Source organism: Otolemur garnettii, unplaced genomic scaffold, assembly GCF_000181295.1.
Source record: "Otolemur garnettii isolate 467f Iridium unplaced genomic scaffold, OtoGar3 scaffold00179, whole genome shotgun sequence".
NCBI lineage: Eukaryota > Metazoa > Chordata > Mammalia > Primates > Galagidae > Otolemur > Otolemur garnettii.
In genome coordinates, this window is record NW_003852574.1 from 657,062 (window position 1) to 665,034 (window position 7,973).

Genomic DNA, 7,973 nt, shown 5'->3' on the forward strand with positions numbered 1-7,973 from the left:
GGGCTGGCTCCCTGCTCCTTGAGCCACAGGCACTGCCCAACACCCAGCTATTTTTAAGAAACGAGGTCTCGCTCTGGCTTGCCTTGAACTGGAGAACTAAATCAATCCACCTGCCTCGGCTTCCCATAGTGCTAGGGTTATAGGTGTGAGCCACCACACAGGTCTTCCTACCTCACATTGAATCCATCAGCAATTGCCACTGGCTTTCTAGATCCAAGATCCCTCCTCTTTTTTTGTTTTTTGAGATAGTCTCACTTTGTCACCCTTGTAAAGTGCCATCGCATCATAGCTCACAGCCACCTCAAACTCTTGGGTTCAAGCGATTCTCTTGCCCAAGTAGCTGGGACTACAGGCACCTGCCGCAAGGCCCTGCCATTACTAGAGATGGGGGTCTTGCTCTTGCTTAGGCAGGTCTCAAACTCCTGAGCTCAGGCAATCCACTCGCCTTGGCCTCCCAGGAGGCTAGGATTACAGGTGTGAGCCACCAGGCCTGGCTCAAGATCCCTCCTCTTCTTTCTTCTGCTTTCTTTTTTGAGACAGAGTCTTGCTCTGTCTCCCCGGGGGAGAGTGCAGTGGAGTTATCATAGCTCACTGCAACTTCAATGAACTCCTGGGCTCAAGCAATTCTCCCTCCTCAGCTTCCAAGGGTGCTAGGATTATAGGTGTGAGTCATTGCACCCAGTCCTTTTCTCCTCTTTACCACTGCTACCAAGTGTTCCCAATGACCAATATCTCTTGCCTGGATTATCCCAAGACCCTCCTGACAGGAGTCTCCCTCCTTCTATTCCAGCCTCCTACAATCCATTGTCAACAAAGCAGTCAGTAGTCCTTTCAAAACATAAGTGAGACTATGTCTCTCTCTGTTCAAACCCTACAATAGTTCCCCATTTCCTCAAGGTGAACCCCACGGTGTTTTCCATGGCCTACACGGAATCCACTCCCTGGCTCTCATTCTTCTCTGACCTTATCTCCCACTCATCTCCCTTTCCTCACTCCACTCCACTTACATGGACCTTCCTGACGTTGCTGGATAACTAGGCTATCCATACCTCAGGGCCTTCACACCAGGTGCTATCTGTGCTGCTTGCACCCTCACCGTCTTAAGTCCTGCACAAACATCAGTCCCTGTGGAAGTCTTCCTGGACCAACCTATCTGATATCACCATCCCACTCCCAACCTAGCACTCCTTACCCACTTTCCCTGCTTTATTTTTTTCTCCATGCAAATATCACATGACCTGTGACATGCTTTGCTTATAGTCTGTCTCACCCACTAGAATGTTCACTGCTCTAATCTCCAATGTCTATAATACCACCTACAGAGATAATGAGAAATTACTTAATGGGTACAATGTACCTTATTCCAGTGATCAACACACTACAAGTCCTCACATCTATTCCATATGTCCATGTAAAAAAAATTATACTGTACTCTATAAATTTATACAAATAAAATTTTTATTTATCTTTTTATTTCTGAGACAGAGTCTCACTGTGTCCCTCTTGGTAGAGTGTCAGCAACTTCAGCAACTTCAAACTCTTGAGCTTAAGAGATTCTCTTGGGGTGGCGCCTGTGGCTCAAAGGAGTAGGGGGCCGACCCCATATGCTGGAAGTGGTGGGTTCAACCCCAGCCCCAGCCAAAAACCACCAAAAAAAAAAAAAGAGATTCTCTTGCCTCAGCCTCCCGAGTAGCTGAAACGACAGGCTTCCACCACACACCCGGCTGCTTTTTGGTTGTAGTTGTTATTGTTGTTTGGCAGGCCCAGGCCGGGTTCCAACCCACCAGCCTCAGTGTATGTGGTCGGCAGCCTAGATGCTAAGCTATAGGAGCCAAGCCCAAAATAAAATTTTCAAATTAAAAAAAAAAGAATATGGGGCGATGCCTGTGGCTCAGTGGGTAGGGTGTTGTAGCCGGCAACTGTAGAACCAGCTCCTTGGGAGGCTGAGGCAAGAGAATCACCTAAGCCCAGGAGTTAGAGGTTGCTCTGAGCTGTATGATGCCACAGCCCTCTACCCAGGGCAATAAAGAGACTCTGTCTCTACAAAAAAAAAAAATACTACCTACATACTCAGCAACAACAAAAAATACTGACTGAATAAACAAAGTTGCAAAAAGTTGCACCCCTGAATACATTATAAAACCCAAACTCCTTCCAGGGGCTTTCAAGGCTCTGTAGGACCACAAACGGAAACACAAAAATTTACCTCTGACACAGATTCATAAGTTTCAAAATAGCTCGGCTCGGCGCCCCTAGTTCAGTGGCAAGGCACCGGCCACATGCACAGGGGCTGGTGGGTTCGAACCCAGCCCAGGCCTGCCGAACAACAATGACAACAGTAACCAAAAAAAAATAGCTGGGCGTTGTGGCTGGCGCCTGTAGTCCCAGCTACTTGAGAGGCTGAGGCAAGAGAATCGCTTAAGCCCAGGAGTTGGAGGTTGCAGTGAGCTGTGACACCACAGCGCTCTACCAAGGGCAACATAGTGAGACTCTGTCTCAAATATATATATATACACACACACACATATATATATATATAAATATACACACACACATATATATATATCTTCCACAATTATTTCTTGCCCCAAGTTCGTGTTTCATTAACTCTTATTGCTTAAACGTTAAACTTGCAGTGATTTCCAAAGCCCTAGGACCCCGGCTCACTTCTGTCAATTCCTCCAACTCTCGCCAGCCAAGCTATGCTTTCCTGAGTTCCAGGAACGCACCAAGCTTCCAGGCCTTTGCACTTGTCCTTTCCTCTACCTGCAGTGCTCTTCCCACGCGCGGTCACAGGCCTTCCGTTTAAGTACCCCCATCACGGTTCTGGATACTAGCCCGTCAGAAAGACCCCCGGCAGCCTTCTCTCCCCTCCCCGACTCCGAGCCCCGGGTACCTGGAGCGTCTGCAGCTTCCAAGCCGCAACCCCGACCAAGCGTATGCCACTCAGCTGACCGCTGACCCCTTAGCCCCGCCCCTGAGAGCCGCTTCCGGTAGTGGAAGTACAACTTCCTGACTAGGAGCCAATGGGCGGGTTCGCGCTGCCGTATAGGCCTAAGGGGTGGGCCGGGAGCTCGGTTTCCGGTGGCAGGGTCTGAAGAAGGGGTGGCAGCGCCATGTCCGGCCGCGAAGGTAAGTTTGTCGAGACCACAAGGAGGCGGGGGTTGCGAGGCGGGGGCCGGGCGACGGGACAAGCCAACTGTGCTCGTGTCGCCCACAGGTGGCAAGAAAAAGCCCCTGAAACAGCCTAAGAAGCAGGCCAAGGAGATGGATGAGGTGAGGGTATGCGCGGAGGTGCGGGCGGGCGCGAAGGGACTGGAAGACCAGCGTGGGTGAACCTACTTTGTTTCTCTCAGGAAGATAAGGCGTTCAAACAGAAACAAAAAGAGGAGCAGAAGAAACTCGAGGAACTAAAAGCGAAGGCCGCGGGGAAGGGTCCCCTCGGTAAGTTGGGGCCGAACGGCGCTGAAGCCAGACAAATGGCACTGAGCACCTGTTGCCATGAGTGCCCGGACATGTCTCTTTCTTTCTGGTTGGTGAACTTTGAGGTCTCTGTCCCTGCTGTCTGCTGCGGGGGACAGCCAGACTTAACCAGTCTTGGAGTTGCAGCAGCTAAAAGGGATGAGAGCCAGAACCAGGACTGGAAGGAAGTCTCCAGTCACCTAGGTAGTGTGGGCTTTCATTTGTTAAGGAAGCTGCAGAAATGGAAACACAAACATTTACCTCTAACAGGTTATAACTTAATTGTATGAATTTGTGTTTCACTGAGTTGTAATGCTTGAGACATTACTTGACTTGAACTTTTTATTTACTGCGCATGTTGTCTCGGACAAATGCATCTTCGGTCTTTTCACTTTTGGATGTGCCTTGACTAAAAAGACAAAGTCCAGGCCCGGCGCGGTGATGCACGCCTGTAATCTTAGCACTCTGGGAGGCCGACAGGGGGAGATTCCTTCAGCTCCCCAGTTTGAGACCAACCGGAGCAAAAAGTGAGACCGCGTATCTGACCCCGTATCTACTAATAGAATAACTGAGGCAAGAGAATCGCTTGAACCTAAGAGTTGAAGGTTGCTGTGAGCTATGACACCAAGGTAATCTACCGAGGGTGACAATTTGAGACTGTCTCAAAAATAAATAAATAGGCTCAGCGCCTGTAGCTCAGCAGCTAGGGTGCCGGCCACATAGAACCCACCTAGGCCTGCCAAACAACAATAACAACTACAAAAAAAAAAAAAGGGCTGGGTGTAGGGTGGCACCTATGACTCGGTGAGTAGGTCGCTGGCCCCATATACCAAGGGTGGAGGGTTCGAACCCGGACCCGGCCAAACTGCAACAAAAAAATAGCCGGGCATTCTGGTGGGCGCCTGTAGTCCTAGCTACTCGGGAGGCTGAGGCAAGAGAATTGCTTAAGCCTAGGAGTTGGAGGTTGCTGTGAGCTGTGACACCATGGCAGTCTACCCAAGGGCAATAAAGTCAGACTATCTCTTAAAAAAAATAACTGGATGTTGTGGCAGACCCTTGTAGTCCCAGCTACTTGGGAAGCTGAGGCAAGAAAATTGCTTAAGCCAACCTGGCTGCCACCCTTTAATGCAGTTCCTGTGGGTCACAACTCACAGGTTGAGAACTGCTGGCTTAAGCCCAATAGTTTGAGGTTGTTGTGAGCTGTGATGTCACAGCACTCTACCGAGGGCAACATAATGACACTCTCTGAAAAATAAATAATAAAAAGATGAAATCCAGATTTTTTGGCATCCCTACAATGTTACAAACTGATCCCTTCTTGTTCTTTATGTAAGAGAGATTGATTACATTCCAAAAGATTTTTCAAGCCCAGAACCCACAGTACTTTATATGCTTCCTAAATGCTTTACATTTGTCAAGCTAGCAATTATTTTCTCCACAGTTGTCTGTGCCCTGTTTGAGCCTTGTGGGCCACACTGGGCATGATGGAGACAACCATGGTAAGAGTGTCATCCAGGGGTTCACAAGACTTTTCTCCCAGTGGGTTTATTCCATTTTTGTTTACCCACATGTCCCTGCCATTCAAGCTGTTAAGATTTCTTTGGGGAGTGATGTGAGGTATCTTGCTCCTTCCCTTAATCTGTGATTACAGGAGGAAGATTGATCCTTAATGGAACCCTATACTATTAGTTTCTTATTGGATGTCATCTAATTTTTTTTAAGGTTTACCTTATTACACTTCTTTGGATATTCATTCCTATACTAAGCATACTTTACAGCTATTTCTTAAATTACCTATTCGGTACCAAATATTTTGTCATTTGTATGTTGGCTAAATTAAAGGTATTGAGTTAGCTAGATGCCAAGATCAGAATATGGAAGATAGTGAAATGTAATGGGGCAGTTAGAAATATAGAATTTTTTTTTTTTTTTTTTTTTTTGGAGACAGTCTCACTATGTTGCCCTGGGTAGAGTACTGTGGCATCACAGCTCACAGCAACCTCAAACTGTTGGGCTTAAGTGATCCATGTGGGCCTTGTCACATACCAGCTTATAACCTTGAACAACTAAGGCTAAGACTTCTTACCAGTAAAATGAGTTGATATGGCATGAGGATTAAGTGAGCTAATTAGCGAAGTCCACAAGTATAGATCTAGACTAGTATAGATCTAGACACAGCTATTACTTGTGCCCCTCCCTCATTTTCATTCTACTTTTGCCCAGAATGACAACATTAGTGAAGTTGTAGTGCACACTTGTGTCAAAGGAAGTACCTAGTAGAAAACCCAAGCCTTACTAGGATCCACATCAGACCCGCTGCTATCATAACTGTATTTTTTCCTAACTGTGAGTTTTTTCCTTTTGCAGCCACAGGTGGAATTAAGAAATCTGGCAAAAAGTAAGCTGTTCCTTGTGCCTGAGATGATGATGATTGATTCCTATATAAACATCTGTATTCCCTGTCATAACATCTTTTGCCACCTATAGCTAAAATGAAGTGTTGTCTTAGAACCTATTGTACATTTAAGAATAAACTTTTGTAAAAAAAAGAAAAAAAAAGTCACACAGTTGCTTGTCTCTTTAGCTATTTTTACTTAGCCTTTCCTACCTTAGCTGTGAATTAAAGTAAAACCATCCTCAGACTCCTGCTGGAGTCTGTTCTTTGATCTTGTTTTTACTCTAAATTCTGTATCACCTGGAATTAACTCCTTTGCAAGGCTGTCAATCTTGTATAAGTGTATAACCAGAAGAATACCTTCTGTACATGAGGTTAGTGGAAGAACTTGCACTTTGGGAAGAAAACCCACCTTCCTCTAGTTATGACATGTTTTGATGGAATTATTTATCTGTTCGTGTAAAGCAGTGGTTCTCAACCTTAGTGCCGCAATGTATCTTCATTGTTACAAAGGGGTCGAGACCCACAGGTTGAGAACCACTGATGTAAGGGGTCTGCTGTGTGCAGATACTAGGGCATGTACCAGCAGACAGCTGTTGTCAAGGAACTTTATTGTGGTGGGTAAGCAGGATAAATAATATGCATTATGAAAAGAAAAAGAGAAGGAGAAAGGTTCCTGAAAGTTGCTTTTTTTTATTATTGTTGAGGATTCATCAAAGGTACAAAAAAACAGGTTACATTGATTGCATTTGTTAGGTAAAGTCCCTCTTACAATTGTGTCTTGCCCCCAAAAGGTGTGTCACACACCATGACCACCCACCACCACCACCCCCGCTCTCCCCTTCCCCCAACGAAAGTATTATTTTGCTTTTCTTTTTCTTTTTTTTTTTGAGATATTCTCTGTCACCCTAGGTAAAGTGCCATGGCATCATAATAGCTCACACCTCTTGGTTGGGCTCAAGTGATCCTCTTGCCTCAGCTTCTCAAGTAGCTGGGACTACAGGCCTGGGCCATTACACGCAACCAGTTTTTCCTTTTTTTGGTAGAAACAAGGCCTCACTCTTACTCAGGCTGTTCTCCAATTCCTAAGCCCCAGTGATCCACGGACCTCAGCCTCCCAGAGTGCTAGGATTACAGGCATGAGCCACCTAGCCCTGCCCTAAAAGTCTCTTAAGAGCCAGGCTTCCCTGGCTCGTGCCATTAATCCTAGCACTCTGAGAGGCTAAGGCAGGAGGATCACCTGAGCAAGAACAAGACCTTGTCTCTACTAAAGATAAAATTAGTCAGCATTGTGGCAGGTTCCTGTAGTCCCAGCTCCTTTGGAGGCTGAGGCAGAAGGATCGCTTGAGCCCAAGAGATGGAGGTTGCTGTGAGCTATGACACCAGGTCACTTTACCCAGGGGCAAAAGCTTCAGACTATCAAAAAATAAAATACCCCGGGTGGCACCATATACCAGAGGTGGTGGGCTCAAACCCAATCCCAGCCAAAAAATAACTGCAAAAAATAAAAATCCTTATTAAAAAAAAGAAAAGGTTTTAGTAGATTGAAACCTGTTTTAGGACTAGATGATGGACTAACAAAAAACAGCCTGTGCCTGCTTTGTTCCTCTCCAGAAAGTTGCATAGCCAGCAGCACCTTCTTTGGGCTTTAGGCATTCCCTATGGGGCTTTGCCAGCTGGCATCCATCTCTGTTCTGCTAAAAGAACCCTTCTGAGCACCAGTGAACACACTGCTCCTGAGGACAAGTCACTCCTCTTTTACTTGGAGGAACCTAATCTCTCCCGATAAATGAACAATCCTGTCTCTTTCCAGGACCAGTGACCACAACAGCAATTAAGCATTCAACATTTGAGCAGTTATCAGGAAACCTATCGGTTGCTTAAAAAATTACCCACTTAGGCGGGTGCAGTGGTTTACGCCTGTAATCCTGGCACTCTAGGAGCCCAAGGTGGATGGATCACTTGAGCTCAGGAGTTCAAGACCAGCAAGAGTGAGATCCAGTCTCTACTAAATATGGTAAAATTAGCTGGGCATCGTGGTGGACACCTGTAGTCCCAGCTACTTGGGAGGCTGAGGCAAGAGGATCACCTGAGCCCAGGAGTTTGAGGTTGCTGT

The 7,973-nt window shown here is 46.4% G+C and overlaps 1 protein-coding gene across 1 annotated transcript in view; it reads right to left on the reverse strand.

Annotated features, from left to right (window-relative positions):
• The window catches only part of CCDC51 (coiled-coil domain containing 51), a 12,808-nt gene extending 9,896 nt beyond the window's left edge, over positions 1–2,912 (reverse strand). The window contains exon 1 of the mRNA XM_012811904.2: positions 2,897–2,912. The gene's annotated coding sequence lies outside the window, so the exon portion shown is untranslated. The remainder of the gene's footprint in view (positions 1–2,896) is intronic.
• Between the last annotated feature and the right edge of the window lie 5,061 nt (positions 2,913–7,973).